Below are 26411 nucleotides of genomic sequence, written 5' to 3' on the forward strand. Positions count from 1 at the left end.
ATTCAGAAAACAAAGAGAAATGTATTTACATGTAATATATGATGGAATTTATTGGAACATAACAATGAGGTTTAATTGAAGAGCAGGAAAGGACAGATCCAGAGAGCATCCTTTACTGGATTAAATTCAATTTCTGATCATGTCGGAATTCAGATTCAACGCGCCTAAAAGCTCAAGATCAGCAAAAAAATGATTAAACAATCAGCATAACGTAAATATTTCAGGTATCAACCTGAAAGCGATGGGCAGAGATTTCTTCTTGTAATGATGGTATTATTCACACAAAAGAGAATAGATGAAATCTTGAACCCCCTGGAATGCAAAGGCGACGGTCCTTGGCTGGAAACTGTGATAGGAACAGACAGGGGTTTGAGGGGTAGCAGAGGCAAAATGGGCCGATGGGCTTCTTTCCCAGTGGATTCACTCGATGCGTTCACGTCAGCATCGATCATTGGGATCTAAAATGATCGCCCGAACAGGGACTTGAACCCTGGACCCTCAGATTAAAAGTCTGATGCTCTACCGACTGAGCTATCCGGGCTGTGAGCAATGCCGCTTGTAGTGACCGCATTCCCCCTTCGCTGTTGCTCCTCTCGCTCCGCTGTTGCTCCTCTTGCCTCTGCTTGTGCTGTGCCTCTCCTCCAGAACAAACAGCTGCTTCCTATGCCCTGCGCCACTCTCTGAATCCGGACAGCATATCAGCAGCTCCGCCTCTGGATTCAGGGCGAGTTCAGAGCTGTGCTGCTCTTCGACGCTTCACTGCGATACTCCGCCCACCGAGTCCCTTTCCTGGAGACTGGTTATTCCCTGTTGGGTTTGAGACAGTTACTTCCTGACTCTCAATGACTCAACATTCTGACTCAAGGTTCGCTGCGTCCAGCACGCTTGCTTCAAATCTGTTCTTTACAAAAGCGAACCCTCCCCTTTGCCTAACAACTTCCGCGCCGTACCGGCCTCCTCGAACAGGCGCCGGAATGTGGTGACTAGGGGCTTTTTACTGTAACTTCATTGAAGCCTACTTGTGACAATGAGCGATTTTCATTTCATTTTCATTTAATTAAACGCTCTTTCATTTTGAGTCTTTTTCGAGAATTGCCTGACTCAAAGAGAAAAAATTGGGCACAATCAGCTGAACGCGACTTTGTGGGACACGCAAACATGTTATACAGCAAGTCAGGTGTTGACAGCTGATCCATTCCCATCAATTAGACGCTTTACAAAGGTTCCGGATCGATGGAACAATCACAAACCCCAGTCATATAAGGAGTGCAGCTGCCGCCAGCTGGTTCCATGGTGTAGTGGTTATCACGTAAGCTTTACACGCAGCAGGCCCTGGTTTCGAGCCCCAGTGGAACCATTGCAGCTTTTGGACGAGTTGTGACCAATTGAATTTCCATGTGAACAGAAAGACAACCACGAAAGAGGAAATGCTGGAAAATCTCAGCACGTCTGGCAGCATCTACAGGGAGAGCTAAGAGCGCACGTTTCGAGTCCGATGACTCTTTGTCAAAGCTAACAGACAGAGAAAGTGGGAAATATTTATACTGTGGAGTGAGAAACAAAGATGAGCCATAGCCACAGAAACCCAAGGAAACCGGGTGCAAATGGCCACAGAAACCCAGGGGACAGAGTGCAGAATGGCTTTGAATGAAGAAAACAAAGTGAAATGTATTTAAATATAAATGTGATGGAATATAACAATGAGGTTTCACTGAACAGCAGCAATGGACAGATCCAAAGAGCATCATTTATTGGGACTGGATGAAATTCAATTTCTGATCATAGAATCATAGAATCATAGAAGTTTACAGCATGGAAACAGGCCCTTCGGCCCAACCAGTCCATGTCGCCCAGTTTTTACCATTAAGCTAGTCCCAGTTGCCCGCACTTGGCCCATAACCCTCTATACCCATCTTACCCATGTAACTATCTAAATGCTTTTTAAACGACACAATTGTACCCGCCTCTACTACTACGTCTGGCAGCACATTCCAGACACTCACTGCCCTCTGAGTGAAGAAATTGCCCCTCTGGGCCCTTCTGAATCTCTCCCCTCTCACCTTAAACCTATGCCCTCTAGATTTAGACTCCCCTACCTTTGGGAAAAGATGTTGACTATCTACCTTATCTATGCCCCTCTTTATTTTATAGATCTCTATAAGATCACCCCTAAGCCTCCTACGCTCCAGGGAAAAAAGTCCCAATCTATCCAGCCTCTCCTTATAACTCAAACCACCAAGTCCCGGTAACATCCTAGTAAATCTTTTCTGCACTCTTTCTAGTTTAACAATATCCTTTCTATAATAGGGTGACCAGAACTGCACACAGTATTCCAAGTGTGGCCGTACCAATGTCTTGTACAACTTCAACAAGACGTCCCAACTCCTGTATTCAATGTTCTGACCAATGAAACCAAGCATGCCGATTGCCTTCTTCACCACCCTGTCCACCTGCGACTCCACCTTCAAGGAGCTATGTACCTGTACTCCTAGATCTCTTTGTTCTGTAACTCTCCCCAACGCCATACCATTAACTGAGTAGGTCCTGGCCTGATTCGATCTGCCAAAATGCATCACCGCACATTTATCTAAATTAAACTCCATCTGCCATTCCTCGCCCCACTGGCCTAATTGATCAAGATCCCGTTGCAATCCTAGATATCCTTCTTCACTATCCACTGTGCCACCAATCTTGGTATCATCTGCAAACTTACTAACCAGGCCTCATAAATTCTCATCCAAATCATTAATATAAATCACAAATAACAGTGGACCCAGCACCGATCCCTGAGGCACACCACTGGTCACAGGCCTCCAGTTTGAAAAACAACCCTCTACAACCACCCTCTGTCTTCTGTCGTCCAGCCAATTTTGAATCCAATTGCAACCTCACCCTGGATCCCGTGAGCTTAAACCTTCTGCAACAAGCTACCATGCGGTACCTTGTCAAAGGCTTTGCTAAAGTCCGTGTAGACAACGTCTACTGCACTGCCCTCATCTTCCTTCTTGTTCACCCCCACAATAAACTCAATCAAATTTGTGAGACATGATTTTCCACGCACAAAGCCATGCTGACTGCCCCGAATCAGTCCTTGCCTCTCTAAATGCTTGTAGATCCTGTCTCCCAGAATACCTTCTAGCAACTTACCTACTACCGGTCTGTAGTTCCTAGGCTTTTCCTGCTGCCCTTCTTAAACAAGGGCACAACATTCGCTACTCTCCAATCTTCAGGCACCTCACCTGTGGCTGCCGATGATTCAAATATCTCTGTTAGGGGACCCGCAATTTCCTCCCTAGCCTCACACAAAATCCTGGGATACATTTAATCAAGTCCCGGGGATTTATCTACCTTGATGCGCTTTAAGGCATCCAGCACCTACTCCTCTGTAATATGCACACTTCTCAAGACTTCACTATTTATTTCCCTTAGTTTCCTAACATCCATGCCTTTCTCCACCGTGAATACCGATGAGAAATATTCATTCAGGATCTCACTCAACTCTTGTGGCTCTGCACATAGATGCCCTTGTTGGTCCTTAAGAGGCCCTACTCTGTCCCTAGTTACTCTTTTTCCCTTTATTTATCTGTAGAAGCTCTTTGGATTCTCCTTTGCATTATTTGCCAAAGCAATTTCATGTCCCTTTTTGCCCTCCTGATTTCCCTCTTAACTCTATTTCGACAATCTCTATACTCTTCAAGGGATCCACTTGATCCCAGTTGTTTATGTACGTCATTAGCCTCCTTCTCCTTTTTGACCAGAGTCTCAATATCTCGAGTCATCCAGGATTCCCAACTTCTACCAGCCTTGCCCTTCACTCTAAAGGGAATGTGCTTACCCTGAACCCTGGTTAACACATTTTTAAAAGCCTCCCATTTACCAGCCGTCCATTTGCCTGCCAACAGTCTCTCCCAATTTACCTCTGAAAGTTCCTGTCTGATACCATCAAAATTGGCCTTGCCCCAATTAAGAATTTGAACTCTTGGGCCAGACCTATCATTCTCCATGGCTATCTTAAAACTAATGGAGTTATGGTCACTTGTCCCAAAGTAATCCCTTACTAACACTTCTGTCACTTGCCCTTCCTTATTTCCCAAGACGAGGTCAAGTTTTGCCCCCTCTCTAGTCGGTCCATCCACATACTGAATGAGAAATTCCTCCTGAATACACTCAACAAATTTCCCTCCATCCAAGCCCCTAATGCTATGGTTGTCCCAGTCAATGTTGGGAAAGTTAAAGTCCCCTACTATTACCACCCTATTTTTCTTGCAGCTATCTCCATACATATTTGCTCCTCAATTTCCCGCTGACTATTTGGGATCCTGTAGTACAGTCCTATCAAGGCGATCTCTCCCTTCTTATTTTTCAGTTCCACCCATATAGACTCAGTGGGAGAACACTCGGATATATCCCCTCTAAGTACTGCCGTGATGTTCTCCCGAATCAAAAACGCCACTCCCCCTCCTCTCTTACCTCCTGCTCTATCCTTTCTATAGCATCTGTACCCCGTAACATTGAGCTGCCAGTCCTGCCCCTCCCTTAGCCATGTTTCAGTCATAGCTATAATATCACAGTCCCATGTGCCCATCCATGCCCTGAGTTCATCCGCTTTCCCCGTCAGGCCCCTTGCATTGAAAGAAATGCAGTTTAATGTCGACTTTCCCAGCTCTCTGCCCTGCTTTCTCTGGTCATGCTTTACACACTCTCCCTTCCTGCCTTTTGTTTCCGTCCCCACTGACTTCCTACATCGGTCCCCATCCCCCTGCCACATTAGTTTAAACCGTCCCCAACTGCACTAGCAAACTAGTAATCATGTCAGAATTCAGATTCAACGCGCCTAAAAGCTCAAAATCAGCAAAAAAAATGATAATAAATCAGCATAACGCAAATATTTCAGGGATGAATCTTAAAGCGATGGGCAGAGATTTCTCCGTGTAATGATGGTATTATTCACACAAAGGAGAATAGATGAAACCTTGAACGCCATGGAACACAAAGGCGACGGTCCTTGGCTGGAAACTGGGATTGGAACAGATCGCTGTTTGAGGGGTCGCAGAAGCACAATGGGCCGATGGGCTTATTTCCCAGTGGATTCCCTCGATGAGTTCAGGTCAGCGTCGATCATTGGGATCTAAAGCGATCGCCCGAACAGGGACTTGAACCCAGAACCCTCAGATTAAAAGTCTGTTGCTCTACCGACTGAGCTATCCGGCCTATGAGTGAAGCCGCCTGTAGTGACCGCATTCCCCCTTCGCTGTTGCTCCTCTCGCTCCGCCGTTGCCCCTCCTTCCTCTTCTTATGCTGTGCCTCTCCTCCAGAACAAACGGCTGCTTCCTTTGCCCTGCTCCACTCTCTGAATCCGGACAGCATATTCGGACTCTGGATTCAGGGCGAGTTCAGAGCTGTACTGCTCTTCGACGCTTCACTCCGATACTCCGCCCACCGAGTCCCTTTCCTGGAGACTGGTTATTCCCAGTTGGGTTTGGGACAGTCACTTCCTGATTCTCAATGACTCAACATTCTGACTCAAGGTTCGCTGCGTCCAGCACGCTTGCTTCAAATTTGTTCTTTACAAACCTCCCCCTTGCCTAACAACTTCCGCGCCGTACCGGCCTCCTCGAACAGGCACCGGAATGTGGTGACTAGGGGCTTTTCACAGTAACTTCATTGAAGCCTACTTGTGACAATGAGCGATTTTCGTTTCATTTTCATTTCATTAAACGCTCTTTCATTTTGAGTCTTTTTCGAGAATTGCCTGATTCAAAGAGAAAAAATTGGGCACAATCAGCTGAACGCGACTTTGTGGGACACGCAAACATGTTATACAGCAAGTCAGGTGTTGACAGATGATCCATTACCATCAGATCGACGCTTTACAATGGTTCCGGAGCAATGGAACAATCACAAACTCCGGTCATATAAGGAGTGTAGCAGCCGCCAGCTGGTTGGTCATAAAGATGAATAAATGAGAAATTTGATGAGGAGAATGTTTGCAGATTGGGCGAGGCTCCAGGCACAATGTGTTCAACAATGCCGAAGCCAGCGTAAGTGTTGGTGAGAAGTTTGTCAGTTGGAAACGTGCAGAAAGTTCAAGGTGAAAGCAAATCCTTACGGCTTGCTGGCAACCTGAAGTGTGGAATTTACAAAAGGCAAATTCGCCCGATCCAGCTTGTTCGCGATCAGTCACGAAAGAATACTCAAATCTCCATTCATCACTTGACGAAATTTGGAATCGACAGGGTCACACGAGGTGCTCGTACAGAAATGGTTGGTTAAATCAATGGTTAGAGAGTGGTGCTAATAACGCCAACGTCGCGGGTTCGATTCTCGTACGGGTCAACAAAACAACTCCGTCACGAAGTGCCTCATAGGTTTGCAGGCAACCAACCCAGTGTTTCTGAGGCGGCATTATTACTGACCTTGGTGTTATTAGCACCACGCTCTAACCATCTGAGCGAACCGGCCATGAATGCATTTTTGGCTGGAGTGACCATGACGTTTCCAAATTCACTCCAGTCCTGAATGGTGGGCTCGTCTAACATGTTGCGTGGCTATTTCCAACGTTGCCTGGAGCAGATTTGCCTGAAAATAGCAGGAATTGGAGGTAAGACATTGTTCAGAACGACGTGAATTGTCACCGCTGTAGACTAGGAAACTTTGGAAACATGTTACCGACACGTTTGTGGCGCAGAAATGTAAAAGAATGATAAAATGGCAGATATTATCCAAGAGGAGTCAAGCAGATAAAATCGACTCTGCGCTGCCTCAGGTCAGTAATAATGCCGCCTCAGTAACACTGGGCTGGTTGCCTGCAAACATATGAGACAAGCATATCATTTCGTGACGGAGTTGCTTTGTTGACACGTACGAGTATCGAACCCGCGACTTTGGCGTTATTAGCACCACGCTGTAACCATGGAGCTAACCGCCCATTTCCATACGAGCACCTCGTGTAACCATGTCGATTCCAAATTTAGTCAAGTCGTGAATGGAGAATTGAGTATTCTTTCCTGACTGATCGCGAACAAGCTGGATCGGGCGAACTTGCCTTTTGTAAATTCCACCCTTTAGGTTGCCAAATACACCTGTTGCTGTCACACTTCATGTTGCTGTCACACCTCTTTCTGTATCCAGCGCCAGCATCTCAACATCATGCAAATTATTTGCAATTGCAGGACAGGCGGTCACATTAGTCCGAATGGACGGCTGCTGCTTCAGCACGAAATGATGATGAGCCAGCTGAATTTTAAATTGGGGTAAATGGTTCGGGGATTTACAAATTAAGGACATTAACCGGGAGATCATGCGTCGCCTCTCAATAGATTAGCAAGCAAGTATACTTCTCGCCTTAAGGTATTTTGATCGTTCCAGACGTGTTTCGGTGTAATTACCTGAGGAAGGAGCAGCGATCCGGAAGCTAGTGACATCGGAACAAACCTGTTGGACTTTAACCTGGTGTTGTAAGACTTCTTACTGTGCTCACCCCAGTCCAACGCCCGCAACTCCACATCAGTGTAATTAGCACCACATTATAAATGGGTAGTGCGGCTTTTTGAAAAAGACATTTCGAAGCATCAAATGTATTTGGCGTAGCCAGCAAACGACTGCATGTTAAGCAATCGGTTTGTTGAAGGTGGCAGCATTTAAGCCAGGGTTAGTAATTTAAGCCTGGAGCAGAGTCGCCTGAAATATTGCAATGAAATGTAAAAGAATGAAAAAGTGGCAGATATTATCCAAGAGAATTCAAGCAGATAAAAGGGTCTCTGCCCTGCTTCAGGTCAGTAATAATGCCGCCCCAGTAACACTGGGCTGGTTGCCTGCAAACATATGAGGCATGCAGAACACTTCGTGATGGAGTTGTTTTGTTGACCGGTACGAGGATCGAACCCGTTATTAGCGTTATTGGCGTTATTAGCACCACGCTCTAACCATTGAGCTGCACACTGCTTATCCATTCCCATCAAATAGACGCTTTACAAAGGTTCCGGAGAGATGGAACAATCACAAACTCCAGTCATATAAGGAGTGCAACTGCAGCTAGCTGGTTCCATGGTGTAGTGGTTAACACGTCTGCTTTACACGCAGCAGGTCCTGGGTTCGAGCCCCAGTGGAACCATTGCTGCTTTCGGACAAGTTGTGATCAATTGAATTAACATGTGAACAGAAATATAACTCCCAAAGAGAAAATGCTGGAAAATCTGGCAGCATCTGTAGGGAGGGGAAAGAGCTAACGTTTCGAGTCCGTTGACTCTTTGACAAAGCGAACAGACAGAGAAAGTGGGAAATATTTATTCTGTGGAGTGAGAAAGAAAGATGAGCCATAGCCACAGAAACCCAGGGAAACCGGGTGCTAATGGCCACAGAAACCCATGGGACAGAGTGCAGAATGGCTTTGAATTAAGAAAACAAAGTGAAACGTATTTAAATACAAATGTATTGGAACAAAACAATGAGGTTTAACTGAACAGCAGCAACGGACAGATCCAAAGAGCATCCTTTATTGGGACTGAATGAAATTCAATTCCTGATCATGTCGGAATACAGATTCAACTCGCCTAAGAGCACAAAATCAGCAAAAAAATGAAAATAATTCAGCATAACGCAAATATTTCAGGGATCAATCTGAAAGCGATGAACAGAGATTTCTCCTTGTAATGATGGTATTATTCACACAAAAGAGAATAAATGAAACCTTGAACCCCGTGGAATGCAAAGGCGACGGTCCTTGGCTGAAACAGGGATTGGAACGGACAGGGGTTTGAGGGGTAGCAGATGCACAATGGGCCAATGGGCTTCTTTCCCAGTGGATTCACTCGATGAGTTCAGGTCAGCGTCGATCATTGGGATCTAAAATGATCGCCCGAACAGGGACTTGAACCCTGGACCCTCAGATTAAAAGTCTGATGCTCTACCGACTGAGCTACCCGGGCTGTGAGTAATGCCGCTTGTAGTGACCGCATTCCCCTCCGCTGTTGCTCCTCTCGCTGTGCTGCTCTTCGACGCTTCACTCCGATACTCCGCCCACCGAGTCCCTTTCCTGGAGACTGGTTATTCCCAGTTGGGTTTGGGACAGTCACTTCCTGACTCTCAATGACTCAACATCCTGACTCAAGGTTCGCTGCGTCCAGCCCGCTTGCTTCAAAACTGTTCTTTACAAAAGCGAAACCTCCTCCTTGGCCTCACAACCTACGCACCGTATCGGCCTCCCCGAACAGGCGCCTGAATGTGGTGACTAGGGGCTTTTCACAGTAACTTCATTGAAACCTACTTGTGACAATAAGCGATATTCATTTCATTTTCATTTCATTAAACACTCTTTCATTTTGAGTCTTTTTCGAGAATTGCCTGACTCAAAGAGAAAGAATTAGGCACAATCAGCTGAACGCGATTTTGTGGCATACGCAGACATGTTATACAGCAAGTCAGGTGTTGACAGCTAATCCATTCCCATCAAATAGACGCTTTACAAAGGTTCCGGAGCGATGGAACAGAAATACAACCGCGAAAGAGAAAATGCTGGGAAATCTCAGCAGGTCTGGCAGTATCTGTCGGGAGAGCAAACAGCTAACGTTTCGAGGCTGATGACTCTTTGTCAAAGCGAACAGACAGAGAAAGTGGGAAATATTTATACTCTGGAGTGAGGAAGAAAGATGAGGCCAAGGACAGAAACCCATGGAAACCGGGTGCTAATGCCCACAGACACCCAGGGGACAGAGTGCAGAATGGCTTTGAATTCAGAAAACAAAGTGAAATGTATTTAAATATAAATGTGATGGAATTTATTGGAACATAACAATGAGGTTTAACTGAACAGCAGCAACGGGCAGATCCAAAGAACATTCTTTATTGGGACTGGATGAAATTCAATTTCTGATCATGTTTGAATTCAGATTCAACTCGCCTAAAAGCTCAAAATCAGCAAAAAAATGAAAATAAATCAGCATAACGCAAATAATTCAGCTCTCAATCTGAAGGCGATGAACAGAGATTTCTCCTTGTAATGATGGTATTATTCACACAAAGGAGAATAGATGAAATCTTGAATTCCGTGGAATGCAAAGGCGACGGTCCTCGGCTGGAAACTGGGATTGGAACAGACAGGGGTTTGAGGGGTAGGAGAGGCACAATGGGCTGATGGGCTTCTTTCCCAGTGGATTCACTCGATGGGTTCACGTCAGCATCGATCATTGGGATCTAAAAATCGCCCGAATGGGGACTTGAACCCTGGACCCTCAGATTAAAAGTCTAATGCTCTACCGACTAAGCTAACCAGCTGCGAGGTATGTCGCCTGTAGTGACCGCATTCCCCCTTCGCTGTTGCTTTCCGCGCTCCGCTGTTGCCCCTCTTTCCTCTTCTTCTGGCTGTGCCTCTCCTCCAGAACAAACAGCTGCTTCCTTTGCCCTGCGCCACTTTCTGAATCCGGACAGCATATCAGCAGCTCCGCCTCTGAATTCAGGGCGAGTTCAGAGCTGTGCTGCTCTTTGGCGCTTCACTCCGATACTCCGCCCACAGAGTCCCGTTCCTGGCGACTGGTTATTGCCAGTTGGGTTTGGGACAGTCACTTCCTGACTCTCAATGACTCAACATTCTGACTCAAGGTTCGCTGCGTCCAGCACGCTTGCTTCAAAACTGTTCTTTACAAAAGCGAAACCTCCCCTTTGCCTCACAACTTCCGCGCCATACCGGCCTCCTCGAACAGGCGCCGGAATGTGGTGACTAGGGGCTTTTAACAGTAACTTCATTGAAGCCTACTCTTGACAATAAGCGATATTCATTTCATTTTCATTTCATTAAACGCTCTTTCATTTTGAGTTTTTTCGAGAATTGCCTGGCTCAAAGAGAGCCAGGAGTCCTGAAGTCCAAGGCGGTCTTCAGGACGTGCGACAACGCTGAATCGGCGAGCAGAAACTTATAGCCAAGTTCCCACATGAGTGCGGCCTCAACCGAGACCTGGGATTCATGTCGCATTACGTTCATCCCCCACCATCTGGCCTGCGAAATCCTACCAGCTGTCCTGGCTTGACACAAATCACACCTCTTTAACCTGGGGTTACCACATCTCTGGATCTGTAAAGATTGAATCACCTGCTAATTGTCGCATTCCAAGCATTGTCTGGCATCTTTGAATCTGTCTATATATATGTTTCTGGAACATACCTCTTCATTCATCTGAGGAAGGAGCAGCGCTCCGAAAGCTAGTGACATCGAAACAAATATGTTGGACTTTAACCTGGTGTTGTAAGACTTCGTACTGTTTTAAAATGAAAGACAAGAATAGAAAAGCAATCTGAACAACATGTTGTTTTATTATCTCTTACCGTCAAAGAGAGTTATCACACTCAGTAAAATATACATTTTGTTGCACACACGCTCCTATTGGCAGAGGTAGTGAGATCTGTAGCCTATCAATACTTTATTGAGTCCTGTGGGCAGCCGCTTTTAATATAATTAAGGAAACCAGAGGAGAAGTGACGGCTGCATTAATGGACTTACCCCTTTATTTGAAACAGCCATTCAGAGTCTAGGTGCTTACTAATATTCTTGGCTGCGTGCAGTTGGGATCCGTAACAAGAGAAACTCTTTTTTACTTTCGCTGAGAACTTTTCAACTATTTACAGAATCAAATTATAATTAGGGCGCTAAAACAAACCATTTGGACTCGTCCCCGGCTCTCCAAAGGAACATCATGATGTCCTGCGTTTCCTGTCTTTCCCATATCCCCGGATTCCTATCAATTTATAGTCACTGTCAAATTATCCACGAATACCTGTCCACTTATCGAGATATGACTTGTAAAGTCCCCACATTTGTACTAAATAATCCAAATCTTTATGACCATTTGACCAATTTTGATCGCAAGCATGGGATATCGGTGACGATAGATTGCTAAACATTTACTGCACATCGCTGATTGTCCTTGAACTGAATGGTTTGCTCAGCCATTTCTGAGGCGATTAAGGAGCCAACCACATCTCTGTCGATTTGGAGTGACATGTTGGCCAGGTCAGGTATGGACGGCAGAATTCCTTCCTCAAAGGAAGTGATTTTTTAATAAATACATTCCGGTTTGTCAACTGAACTCAAATCCCATTTACAGTGTTGCGATTGGAAGTCGGATCCTCACAGTATGAACCTGGGTCTTTGGATTAGTTGTCTAGCAAGAGACAGTACCACTGTGCTCCCACCTTCCCCGTGCTGAGCAAACCGGCGTTCAGCAAGCCCTTTCCATGTAGGGAAGAAAATAAGTTCAGAATTATCTCATTGCCACTCGCCAATTACCTGCCCTCTGGTATTTTGATGCTCATCTTTGGACCGGTGAAAAGAAGCAGTGCTGTAAACCCCAACCATTGACACGCGAACCTAACAATGGGCAAACGTATTCGGAAAGCAGCAATGCCTTTCCACAGCAGAGACACACACCATGAGTTGGAAGGCGATTGATCACAGATATGTTTTTATTTGCCCTCAGAATGACATCAATACGTTCCATGCCACCACCAGACTAACCATGGACTACTCTCCAGAATTGGTTGCCTTCTTGGATACACTAACCTCCATCAAGGACGGTGGCCTCAGCACTTCGCTTTACCGCAAGCCCACGGATAACCTCACGATGCTCCACTTCTACAACTTCCACCCGAACCACATCAAAGAAGCTATCCCCTATGGACAAGCCCTCCGTGTACACAGGATCTGTTGAGGCGAGGAGGAAGAAAACCGGCATCTACAAACACCGAAAGACACCGTTGTAAGAATAGGATAAGGCGCTCAACTCATCGATCCACAGTTCCAACGTGCCACAGCAAAAAACCGCAGCGACCTCGTCAGAAGACAAACACGGGACACAACCGACAGAGCACCCTTCGTCGTCCAGTACGTCCCCGGAGCGGAGAAACTACGACATCTTCTTCACAGCCTTCAACACGTCATCGCCGAAGATGAACATTTTGCCAAGGCCATCCCCACAACCCCTTGCCAAACAACCGCACAACCTCAAACAGACCATTGTTTGAAGCAAACTCCCCAGCCTTCAGGAGTACAGCGACCACAACGCCACAGAACCCTGCCATGGCAATCTCTGTAATACCTGCCAGATCATCGAAATTGGTACCTCCATTACGCATGAGAACACCATCCATCAAGGTATGCGGTACATACTTTTATGACTCGGCCAATGTCCTCTGCATCATACGGTGCTGGAAATGAAGTCCGCCGGCGTCATACATTGGCGAGACCAAGCATACGCTGCGACAACGGACGAACGGACATTAAGCAAGAATTGCAAGGCAGGAATGTTCCCTTCCAATCGTGGAACATTTCTGCAGTCAAGGACATTCAGCCTCTGATCTTTGGGAGAGCGTTCTCCATGACTTCCTTTAGGATACGTGACAACGCCAAGCAGAAACTGACAGCCGAGTTCTGCTGAGCGCAAGAGTACGGCCCCAACGGGAAGCTTGGAGTCATGTCTCATTACATTTACCCCCTACTATCTGGCCTGGGCTTCCGAAATCCTACCAACAGCACTGGCTTCAGACAATTCACACTTCTTTATCCTGTGATTATGCCTCTCCCCAGACGCACCGTCTGGACCTGTAAAGACTTATTTACCTGCAAAGACTCGCATTCAAAGTATCATCTTGCATCATTGAATTTGTCCATATGTCTGTTTGTGGAACCCACCTCTTCATTCACCTGATGAAGGATCTGCGCTCCGAAAGCTAGTGATTCGAAACAAACCTGTTGGACTATAACATGGTGTTGTAAAACGTCTTACTGTGCCCACGCCCAATTCAACGCCGGATTCTCCACACCATAATTTCACAAGAGCTCGTTCCAACAAGAGACTTTTCAAATCTTCGAACATGCTCTGCCATTCGATACCATGGTGGCTGATCTCCACTCTGCCTTAACACCCGCCCATTCTCCATAACCCCGCAACCCATTACCAAAGAGAAACATATATCCTCCTTGAATTTACTCAAAGTCCCGGGATTCACTGCACTCTGGGTGAACCGCTCATCCTAAAACTGACCTCACGTCCTAGAATATCTCACAAGAGGAAGCATCCACTCCACTCGACTTTATCAATTAATTTCATCATCTTATATACCTCCGTTAGACCACCTCTCATTCCTCTAATCTCAACAGAGTATAGGCCTCAACTGCTCAATCTTACTTCACAAGACAAACTCCTTACCTCTAGAGTCCAGTGAGTCTCCTCTCACCTGCCCCTCTGAAGCAATTACATCCCTCCTCAAATACGGGATGCCAAAACTTTACACATTTCTCCAGATGCGGTTTCATCAACGCATTGTACATTTTCCAGTACCACGTCACTACTTTGTGCTCCATCCGATTAGCTATAAGGTCCATAATTCCATTTGCCTCATGATTATCTGCTGTACATACTGTTCTGAGAATCGTTCACGAGGACACCCAGATCCCTCTGCACTGAATGACGTTGAGATTTCCCTCCATTTAGATGGGGAAAGTAGTAATTCCTCAAGGGGAACCGGTCAGTGTTGAATGAAGGAGTCCTGAATAAGGCTGGGGTAACGTGGGTGGGGGATATGGAAGTGAATACTTGCTATCAGTATTAGGGAGAGGGACCAAGAGAAAGCATGAATTAATCAAATCATTATGGGCGAAGGTAGAGAGACATGACTGGTTGAATGGCTCATTCTGGAGCCGGTGCTGACATGATGGTCCGCATGACATTCCCCTACGCTGTAAATTTTCTGATTCTATGATTCAGAATTTATCACCCTCACCCCCTCTCCCCCTGAGCTGGGTGGCGGTTGAGGGCGGAAAACGTTGCAGACTATGCTATAGTGGTAGGACAGGATAGGTTTCCAGAGATTGAGAGACAATAAGCGCCTGGGCGTGTTCAACCGATATTGAGGGTTGTCGGGATTTGAGGATGTTACCTCGGTGGGTGAAGTTTCAGTGACTGAGAATGGTAGAATGATAGGGGGTTAAAGGGATTGAAGGTATTTCCTGATAAATGAAGATTGTAGGGTTTGGGAAAGCTTTGAAGGATAAATGGGAAAGCCAGACTATTGAGGTGTTTGGAAGCAGAGACAAAACTGTTAACTCTTGCTCTGTTGGATCGGGGTCTATCGGAGATCCGTAAATGGAGGAGATGATACCCGATTGAAACTTGGCACTACAGATGGCTCAGGACCAATTGGATTGTACGTTAAAGAGTGCATAACCTTTCTGTCCATGGTATTTGTGAGCGGCTTAATACATTCATTGGAGGAACCATTATCAGACTGTCCATGTTTCTTTCACCTCCTCCAACCAAATAATTTTACACGCATTAAGGCACATCCGGGGAATGACCCACGGCAATGATCAACAAGAACCTTTTCGCTTTCTGCTCCCACCAATCGAAATCTGAATTCTCTTCCTGCACAATGTTTGCTCCCTGCCAATTTCTAAGACAAACGTGAGGAATACAGGCACATGGACTGGTTTAAGGGCTGTTTTATTAATTGACCAATTATATGCTAATTCACAAAACTCGAAAAACACATTCAAATGTCATTGCCCAAAGTCCAATGACATTCATGTTTTCTACATAGATTACGTTGCAATCGGAGTTGTTCGTGTACCAAAATGGAACATAAGAAATGCAATGACACCTAATTTGCCCACATAGATCGTGTTGCACTTTAAAGTGCTTCAATACAATTGTGATACATATGATTAAATGCGTCAATTCAATGTAAGCCATACGGTAAGAGAGAGTGTACACGATTCCCGTCACAAGGTGTATTTTGGGTTCAAGGTCGGAGCAAGCCAGGCTTCCAATTGTGACTCTGGGTCCATGCTTTAGAACGACCCTAAGCACATTGCCCTTGGGTCTGGAATGTGCCACTTTGTAGCACTTGGTCGGTAACAACAATCAGCACCGGAAGGCCAAGACTCATAAGGAACCCATTTACCCCAACATCTTTTCACTGGCAGAGGAGGTTCTACTCAGCCTACTTCCACGGTTCCAGCTCTTGGTATGCAGGACCACAAATCTACCTGAACATGCGAAGCATAATTCTTCCTCTTCCACCATTTCAGACAGTGCACCCCAGAAATCCACCGTCCTCCGGCTTTAAATGTTTGATGTTCTGGATGCTATGGGCGTGCGCAAACGCGCTGCGTTGTGGGGATATGATAAATTACTCTGGTTTGGCGGCCGTGATGTGCTGGACTTGACGAGCGGCCGCATGGGATTATTTTGTTAGTCTCTGGCATTTCCGTAAAATGCGATGTTCACGAAGCGTGATGCGTGAGCTTGAGGTGATGTATTATAGTCGAGTAAAGGATGTCCCTGAAACAATATGGAGGTCTGCGTGTTGGAATGGTGGTGTTTTATAGAAACATCTCATTACCGGGAGGATATAGCTTCCGATTTTGAATAGAACATGGCAGCGATTGAAATGATCCAATCGTTGTTGCTTTCCAAGACAAGTTTTGAGATAAATAGATTATGTCACAAAACAGACTCGATATGATTTACCCTAATTTGGCTGTTTTCGTTAGAGAGAAGAAGGTTAAGAGGTGACTTAATTGAGGCACACAAGATGATCAGAGGATTGGATAGGGTGGACAGTGAGAGCCTTTTTCCTCGGATGGTGATGTCTAGCACGAGGGGACATAGCTTTAAATTGAGGGGAGATAGATATAAGACAGATGTCAGAGGTAAGTTCTTTACTCAGAGAGTAGTAAGGGCGTTGAATGCCCTGCCTGCAACAGTAGTGGACTCACCAACACTAAGGGCATTCAAATGGTCATTGGATAGACATATGGACGATAAGCGAATAGTGTAGATGGGCTTTAGAGTGGTTTCACAGGTCGGCGCAACATCGAGGGCCGAAGGGCCTGCACTGCGCTGTAATGTTCTATGTTCTATGATGTCATTTCGGTTTCTCCAAACAGAAAATAAATGTTGGAACATTCTACTCCCCCCGCGGGATTCCACGGTGTATAAATGATCCGACCTGGGAAAGTATATAATCAGTGTTCAACACAGACATTTTCTATGGTACAAAGGGATAGATCATTTCATGCAGAAAATGCATTTTCCGACCGACACAATTCTGAAAATACACAACGTTCCCCTTGCCGCTCTCGGTGTTCCTGGTAAGTGTTTGTAACCGAGCAGACGTGTGTGCGAGCGGCCCCCGTGCTTTACTCTGTTTATTATAACGTCGCATACTGACAGTTATGGAGAGGGTGGGGCTTTGGTATACATTTTGTTGATCCGATTTAAAGTTGACTTTTTGCAACATTGCGACAATGAGAATAATAATAGTCTTTATTGCCACAAGTTTTAACAATGCAATGAAGTTACTATGAAAAGCCCCGAGTCGCCACATTCTGTCCCCTGTTTTGGCACACCGAGGGAAAATGTCCAATTCACACAACAGCCGTTCTTTCGGGACTTGTGGGAGGAAACCAGAACGCCCGAAACAAATCCACGCAGACACAGGAAGTACGTGCAGACTCCACACAGACAGTGACCCAAGCTGGGACGCGAACCTGGAACTCTGGTGCTGTGAATCAACTGTGCTACCGACTGTCCTACGGTGCGCCCATGAATCTAGAGGTTCCTTGAGGTACCAACTTGTATTGACTTTCCTGGAAAACTGCCTCCTGGTGACGTGGAGACCAACGCAGAAAACGGAGGCAATGTATTTCTGGATGTAGCTGTCACAGTGGAGTTGTCCCGAGTGTTGGGCACTCACTGGAGGGGGATATCTGATCGCAGTGGTAAGGTACTTGGGGTATGTGTCAGCGTAGGAACAAATCGGGTGCGAGTCACTAATTGGAATGGAAATAAAGAAGGTCCAGTTTTGATTTTTCGCCAGAATTTTCTTTCATTAGAAGAAGCTGCTTCCGTGTTTTACGAATGTAATTCATTTCGAAGGGGAATCATTTTGCTGAAGGTTGGTGATAAGCGCATCAATCGAAATATGTTTTTGTTTTATCTCGTGTTGTATGGCACTGGCAGAAACGGATATTTGCTATTTATTGACAACCAAAGAGGAGAACAGCACAGTTTCATTGATTAATTTATTAAATCGACATTTAACTGTTTTCATGTAAATTAATCCCCTTCACAAATCACTGTCATGAAATTCTGTTTCTCCTAAGTGCTGAATTCTATTTCCTCACCTCGACATCGGATAAATATGAACATTCCAACTGAAATGTTACTTCTTAGTCGGTTAATTCAGCAAAATCACGAGGTGTTGCTGTTTCACGTGTGTTCTGATTCTTGCAGAGAATTCTGCATATCTGGTTTTCTACTTCTTATCCCGCCTGTCCTGCTCCAGCAGGAATTCTGCTGGGGCTGGGAGCCTGGTTTGAATCACCCACCCCTGGCGCCTTAGTGGTAAGTCTGAGTAAAACGGGCAACTCTGGCCTGTCACACATAAAACTGGGAAACAAATGAAATGAGTAACTTCCAGCCTCACGAGGTATTTACTTTCCAATCCGAATTCAAGCAGAGGATGCCTTCCCATGATTCCAATTGGAATCCTTTCATCGTGGAAGTGGGACTGGAGGTGGGTGTGGTTTGGGTTGAGATTATTAAAACTGTACTGTATGGTGTGGCTGCAACCAGCCAACATTATTGCTAAAGCCCTGATCTAATGTTTGCGTCAGATACTTTGAATATTTGGTGAATCATTGCTCTCTTTATTCTCTTCTCTCTCTTGCTCGCTGTCTCCCAACAAGTTAATCTAGTGGCGATTATGATCCTATCCCGGGGATAGTGCGGCCTCTCGACCTGCACCACTCGCTACATGATGGCAATGGCAATGGGGGATCTAGCGTTCATTACCACTAATCTCATTTTGTGGAAGATTGTTAATTATTATTATCCATGGACTTTCTTGTACATTATGCATGTGTGCAGAGTTATGAATGTCCTGCGTCTTGCAGCTATAGACTGTTCTATCTGGTTCACTGTCACTTTTACCTTTTAACGATTCGTGGCAATCTGTTGCCAGAAGCTGAAAACAAAATATTGCACTGAAAAAATGGCGTCTGTGATTCTCGCAACAACTTGCACTCTGCTTTGTTTGAAAAGCATCCCCTTCTACTTTCCACTTGAACCTCTAGTGATAATCAACAATGTGCCGTGGTTCTGTTATGTCAAGGCAAGCTACTATACTGAGCCTGCATGGGCAGGATATGACTGTTTCAGTGTTGTATTAACCCCATTGCTCCCATTCGTTTTAATTCTGTTCTTCAACGCCCTGACAGTCAGACACATTTTAGTGGCACGTCGAGTCCGTAAACAACTAAGGGGTCAGAGCAAGAGAGAGAATGACAGTGACCCAGAGATGGAGAGCAGAAAGAAATCTGTGATTTTACTCTTTACCATATCCGGCAGCTTCTTACTTCTATGGTTGGTGTATGTTTTTCATTTCTTATATAATCGCATTGCGGGCAAAAATAGCAGGGATTACAGCAACTCGGAATTTATATTTCGGGAAGTCGGAGAAACCTTGCAACATTTAAGTTGCTGCACAAACACATTTATTTATGGGGCCACTCAGTCCAGTTTCAGAAAACAGCTCAAGAGCACAGTAATCTATCCGGTTATATCAATTATTCAATTTATAACTAAACGAATCAACTGAACGCAGCCCAGTAACGTGCACCAGTGCTTCCAACACATGCGACTTATGTGCATTCTCAGACTCCCACACACGACAAAGAGCAGTGAATATTTATCTGGAAAGAATTGACTGCTGAAGCAGCCATCCTAATCGTGACAGCGCCAGATACCACATGCCTCTTGCAGGGCTGGATAGGGAACTGCATCCACGATATTGCCTTTGTTTGGGTCTAAGGTTCAACCAACGCCCTTGAGTGCTGGTGTACATTCTGCCCCCAGTCAAGCAGCTGTTCGATCTGGAACTGCTCATCCTTCTTTCCAAACTGTTCGATAGACTCTTTGATCGCAATTTCAGGATTTACTTTCTTCCATTTACGGGATATAAGCGTCGCTGGTTCGGCCAGCATTTGTTGTCCATCCCTCGTTGCCCATCAGAAGGTGGCGGTGACCTGCCTGCGGGAAAAGTGAATCGCAATGTCTGGAGTATCGAATGTTTCAATCCCCCCAGTCGGATTCCCATCCTTTCACATCACAATGACGGCAATGATTTAGGTTAAAATTTCAGATTGCACTCGAGAACAAATAAAATTTTCAACGCTTTAAACACAGACCTAAACCTGTCTAACCTTGAACTCGTTCAAACTTTGCTGCCTTGTCCAAAGCCTACCGCTGCCCAGTCACCTCTCACTCTATTGCACGCTGCTCGCCATTGGATCTCAGCGGCGCCACACAATGATCTTCAAACGTCCATCCTTTTCTTTTTTTTGCATCATCCATGGATTTATTCCTGCATCTCACTGTGTCAGAAGGTCTAGATTTTCCCCCCAAAACCACAGCGATACTTTCTAACCGCCTTTCAGACATTCCTTAAAATACCTCAGCCATACCGTGCATTTGACGACATTTCCTTTACGTCCAGTTCTGCAATGTTGCTGTTGTGATTCTCTGTGAAGTGTTCAGGATGGAATCATTAGGTTCAGTCCATTATTAAAATAGAAATTGTTTCCTTTGTCCTCCCCACATTGCCTCTCTTGCTGTCGACATGCCTCTCTCAGAATCTCTTTCTCGACCTTATATTTTTTCCAAAAAGTAACGGAACCCTAACAGTAACTCAAACGCAAACGGCAAAAACTGTTACTACCAAACCGGACAAGGAGCAAAATCTGAGCTCAAGCCGTAACTCCAAGACGAATATCAGCAATATAGTCATCCCGAATGAAAACCAAAGCTGAAGTGAACGCCTTGCAATTATCCGAGCCGTGGCTGAAAATGTATTGCGAATCATAGTTGGACGTTGAACTATCACGGTAATCCTAAAGCTGCATGGCAACTTTAATCCCAATAATATCATTGGCCCTCACCCCACTTGGAACAGAAACTCAAACTGTAACTTACGTTTTAACGTGAAACATGACGGTCCCACGAAATGTAAAAATAACTACTATTCAAAACCAAACTCTAATCCTAATCTAAATCTACTCTTCATTTAAAAAACAATGATTGCACTAAATTAAACCGCACCCTGAACCCTTAACCGCAACTTAAATTCAAGTGCAACATAATCCTGATTGCCAATTTGCAATATGACCTCAGTTGAAATGAATGTGCCCACTTGTCGGAAGGCAATAGGAACCTTAATCTGAATGCCTGCATTTTGTCCACTGAAAAGTTCTCGCCTATCGCACGCTGCTGACCCCAGACTGCACGTTACCTCAGCTTCCCGGGAAATTGTGGTTTTAAACGAATGCTAACACTGCACCTTTGTGTTATGGATCATCCCAGATGGGGATGATGAACATGGAGGTCACAGAACTGAGGGCAAGAGTACAGATTTTGGGTATGCAGCGCGTGGTACGCAGGAGTTGGTACTCCTGATTTGGGCGGCAGGGTAGCACAGAACTTAGCACTGTTACTTTGCAGCGCCAGGGCCCCAGGTTCTGTTGCCGCTTGGGTCACTGTGTGTGCGGAGTCCGTCGGTTCTCCCCTTGTCTGTGTGGATTTCCTCCGGGCGCTCCGATTTCCTCCCACAAGTCTAGAAATACGTGCTTGTTATGTGAATTGGACACTCTGAATACTCCCTCAGTGTGCGGAACAGCCGCCGCAGTGTGGCGACTCGGGGAGTTTTATAGTATCCTCATTGTACTGTTAACGTAAGCCTGCTTGTGACACTAATAAACATTATTATTACCATTATGTTTTAGTATTATATCCCTGTTTACTGCATGTTTAACCACACAGGGAGAGAGGTCGTGGAGTTTTACCTCTGGCTCCAGATTCACTGAGCATTTTTCAGCCACACCCAGAGTGATGGTCATAGGACAAGTTCAAAACGTAAGAAAGCACAGCCGGTAGCCATTTTTGTACCGAACAACGACGGTGAGAGAATTTTCTTATGAAGGGAGATTGAGTAGAACGAGCAAGTATTCGCTGATATATACACTGAACGGCACACTTTTTCAATCGTATGCAGTTCTTGGGGATTCAACAGAGTTACGTTGGCGATGAAGTGTCTTCCCGTTGAAGAGTTAAACGCTACGAGTCACAGGACAAGCTAGAGCAATTTGGGAAGGAGGAAATGTGGCAGAGAATGGGTATTCTTATGTTCCTGAAGTGGGGTTCTTTTAGGAATAGTCTGAGGACAGGATATATCGGAGCAATGCCAATCTTTATCGTGTATTTGTGGTCATTGATCTCCTCTGCGCACCTGAGAGAAAATATCCTTGTTAGGAGAATTTTCTCGAAATATTTCCAAGGATGCAAATGGACAATAGCAACTTATCAAAATAAATCCCCTGCTTCGTTCATAGCAGAAGTTGTGGAAGGAACTTTAACACCAGGGGCATCGACAGCAGGTAATAGCTAGGTAACCAAATATTTGGGCAAATGGAAGGCGGAAGTTGTTTCCTAAAGCTACACAAAGGGTGGAAATGTTTTGTGAACAAGAACAAGTATTGGGAACCAGGCAGCTGAGACCACGGAGACCAGGTTGCAATCATTTGGACGGCAAAGAACTGAGCCATAAATGGAGGAACGCAGACGTATCGCAATTTTGTAGGAGGTGGAAAACGTTTCACAGTTTGTGAAAGTTTTCGGGCAGGCGTATCGATAGATTTCTGCATGGCTTTGGAGGAGACTAGAGATCAAAGGAGGGCTGTAGGGAATGCAGTTCTTTGCATAGATAGGGCACTTTAATGACGGGGAATGTTAAATATTCAGGGTAGACTGTAGGGCTGATATAATTCACAGAAACAAGCAGGGACTTTGGGCGGAGGAGTTTACAAATGAAGGAAGTTATCCGTGCTGGATGGTAGAACGGGATGAGTTTGCAGAGCTGGAGCTGGTCGTAACTAGCGATTTATTAGTCTGTACCATGGAGGCAACCTTTATGGGCGAAGAGCTGATGAGCGCTGCCTGTCAGTTTCACAAAATGAATCTTGGCAACTAAGCGACTTGAAGAAGGGACGTTCTGGAAGAAATGGCCCGGAAAAGTGTGGAATCTTTGCGTTCATTCCTCTTCGAATTAGGCAGAACAATCAGATTGTTGAAGCTTGATTGCCACAAGCTTCCGTGGTACTCTTTTGGGAGATGTGTCGACCTAGGTCACTCTCGCCTCCAAACAGATAAATCGTCTAATAAACCGGCCATCAAGGTCGGTGTGATTGGCCCTTTGAGCTGCCGTCCAGATGAGGGGATAATGCAATGAAATACAATAAGCAAAATGCACAACGGGACGATATTAACATGCTACCATTCTAAATGAAAGAAAAACATCTGTTGTGAAACACATGCATATCTTTCAGGATCGTCTGATTCCCAGATTAGAGGTTGCTCAAACCGGACGCCCCTTTCCCTGTCAGTAACGTTGAACGATGGGGGAAGCGCAAATACAGAGATTGAGGCCCGCGCCGACTCCCGCACCCATAATGTGTCGCCCTCCTCTCTAATTACAAAGTGCTATTGGCATGCTCTCCTTTCCACGCTGGGAGAGGCAGTTTGAAACTAAGGGCCGGGGTGGCGTCCTAATTGAGTGAGAGACAGGGAGAGGAATGGGAACTGGGGAGGAGAATTACCTGAAAAAATGGGGAGGGAACATACTCACTCTCACTCTGACATATTGTCACTCTGACACACTATCACACCCACATGCTAACACACACTCACTCTTACATATTCACTCACACTCACTCCTACACACTCATTCGAGTTTGAACCTTGTGGCGGTATCGAAAGATACCTGGAGACTCTAAAGCAAACGTAATTAGAATTAAGGAAGGCGACCATATTGACCGCCATATTTAGAAACAACCAAAGAGAGCAATACTGCCCCCCCCTCCCCCAACAGAGAGGGCTCCCACCCTGCCGGGAGGTGCACCGCGTCCCGCCTTGCTGTCTTTCTTCCTGTGCTAGCTATCCCTGCTAGTATGGTGTCCCGCCTCTCCCGGGGCTGATCTTCACGTTAAATTATGCCCGTTGTCTGACCGCTGCCTCTGCCTCACCCTCACCTCCATTCCCCTATCCTCGCCCATTCTTGTGACCCGGCCCTTGTGACCGGAGTGGGTCAGCGCAGTGCCGCGCAAACATGTCAAAGGTCCAAGAGGTCTCTATCTCGTTCACTTTTCCCCTCTGTTCTAGCCTCATTCCTCCCTCGCCTGCCCCTTGTCCATGACGTTTGACCGCACTAGTTCGTGCGCTCCCGTCGGGGATTAAATTCAAATTTTGATCATGTCGGAATCTTTACAGAAGCGAAGCCTCCCGTTTGCCCATAACATTTAAACGCTGCTTCATTTTGCCTCTTTTCCTGCAAATTGCCTGACTCAAAGGGAAAACCTTCAGAACAATCAGCGAAACGCGACTTAAATGGAAACGCTAACATGTAGGTCTTGACAGCTGAGCTAATCCCACCAACTGGGCACTTTGCAACATTTCTGGCGCTATGGATACAATCACACACTCCAGTCATATAAACAGGAGCCCATATTAACCACTTGGTTCCGTGGTGTACTGGGTTTCACTTCCGCTTTATCCGGAGCAGGTCGTGGGTTCGAGCCCCAGTGGTATCGTTGCTGCTTTTGGACAAGTTGTTACCAATTGAATTTCCATTTGAATAGAAAGACAACCAGCTTCCCCTATTTGTGCGTTCCCAAAACCAACGTGCTGCGTGGATATCGAACCCCACACAAACATTACTTAATAAGTGTTATGGACCAGGGTTCAGAGAACCCCAAAGTGTATCATGGAGTTCACGTGACCCCAACCTTTAATAGATTGTGGCATGGGGAGCACACTGCCCACTGTACAGGTGTGGTACAGCAGAAATGGAAAATTATTTTTTAAAGCAAAACAATGTTTATTCTATGAACTCAAGTTAACCTTCTTAAAACATACAGTGAACATCTTAGCAACCATCGATTCAAATACAACCCCAAAAGACTACAACACTAAGTAACCCTTTAAGCATTCCTTTTAACATCCATACGACTTTAAAACATCTTTTACCAGAAGCACATCAGGTTTACATTCACAACTGAAAACATTTATAATTCTGAATTCACCAAATGATCAAGAGATAGTCTTTTGATAGCAGAGAGAACAGCAGTACACTTGCTTGGTCTGGCTTCAGCTCCAACACTGAAAACGAAACTAAAACACACCCTGCAGCCTGCTCAAAAACGAAAGTAAAAAGCTCCACCCACTCTCTGACATCACTGCAGTAGTAAACGCCCATTTTTTAAAGGTACTCTCACTATTGATATTTAAATTCACACCCATTTATAAACACACATTTCTTAAAGGTTCTCTCACATGACAGAAGCATACATCATGATCATTAACTGTGAGTTTTAAATTAGACAAACATTATTAATTTCCGTAAACATGATTTGCCCAAAAGTCCACTACTCAGCTGCAGAATATTATTCCGATTGCCCCCTTTCGTATCCTAGCCCAAACCACCTTCAGCTGCTTCATAGATGAACTTCTTTTCATAATAAGGTCTGATGTGACGATGTGGAGATGCTGGCGTTGGACTGGGGTGGGCACAGTAAGAAGTCTAACAACACCAGGTTAAAGTCCAACAGTTTCATTTCAGATCACTAACTTTCGGAGCACTGCTCCTCACTCAGGTGAATGAAGAGGTAGGTTCCAGAAACATATAAACAGACAAAGTCAAAGATGCCAGACAATGCTTTGAATGTGAGCATTTGCTGGTAATTATGTCTTTACAGATCCAGAGATAGAGGTAACCACAGGTTAAAGAGGTGTGAATTGTCTCAAGCCAGGACAGTTGGTAGGATTTTGCAAGCCAAGGCCAGGTGGTGGGGGATGAATGTAATGCGACATGAATGCCAGGTTGAGGCCGTACTCATGTGTGCGGAACTTGGCTATAAGTTTCTGCGCGGTGATTCTGCTTTGTCACACGTCCTGTTCCCCAAGGCAGCTTTCAGGACCCGCCAGGAGTAATTACCTCCGGCGAGTTTCACTTGTGGTTTTAGTCTTCGGGAAACAGGCGCTGTGACTGCTGAGGGACAGAGTGGAGCTCGGACAAGTTCCCAGAGGCGCGACCATGGGCTTCTGGATTTGCTGCTGGCAGGGCTGAAGGAGGAGGGGGGAGTGGCACACATCTGCTGGGGCCAGAGAGGGGGGGTGACCAGGGGATGGGCCGTGGGGTCAAGGGGACCCACACGGCAGTGGGGTATCCAGGCATGGACAGCCACTGCTGTGACGGGATATCGGTGACATGCCCAGACTGGTGCTCCGGGGTTTCTCAGGCTACAGTCTGGGGTC

At 45.6% G+C, this 26411-nt stretch overlaps 3 non-coding genes across 3 annotated transcripts; 1 reads left to right on the plus strand and 2 right to left on the minus strand.

Moving 5' to 3' along the window:
* Positions 1–468: 468 nt before the first annotated feature.
* Positions 469–541, minus strand: trnak-uuu (transfer RNA lysine (anticodon UUU)). The gene has a single exon. It is a non-coding gene; the product is annotated as a tRNA-Lys (tRNA).
* Positions 542–8040: 7499 nt separating this feature from the next.
* On the plus strand, positions 8041–8113 carry trnav-uac (transfer RNA valine (anticodon UAC)). Its single transcript has one exon. It is a non-coding gene; the product is annotated as a tRNA-Val (tRNA).
* Positions 8114–8854: 741 nt separating this feature from the next.
* On the minus strand, positions 8855–8927 carry trnak-uuu (transfer RNA lysine (anticodon UUU)). The gene has a single exon. It is a non-coding gene; the product is annotated as a tRNA-Lys (tRNA).
* Positions 8928–26411: the final 17484 nt, after the last annotated feature.

Source organism: Scyliorhinus torazame, chromosome 4 (genome assembly GCF_047496885.1).
Source record: "Scyliorhinus torazame isolate Kashiwa2021f chromosome 4, sScyTor2.1, whole genome shotgun sequence".
Classification (NCBI taxonomy): Eukaryota; Metazoa; Chordata; class Chondrichthyes; order Carcharhiniformes; family Scyliorhinidae; genus Scyliorhinus; species Scyliorhinus torazame.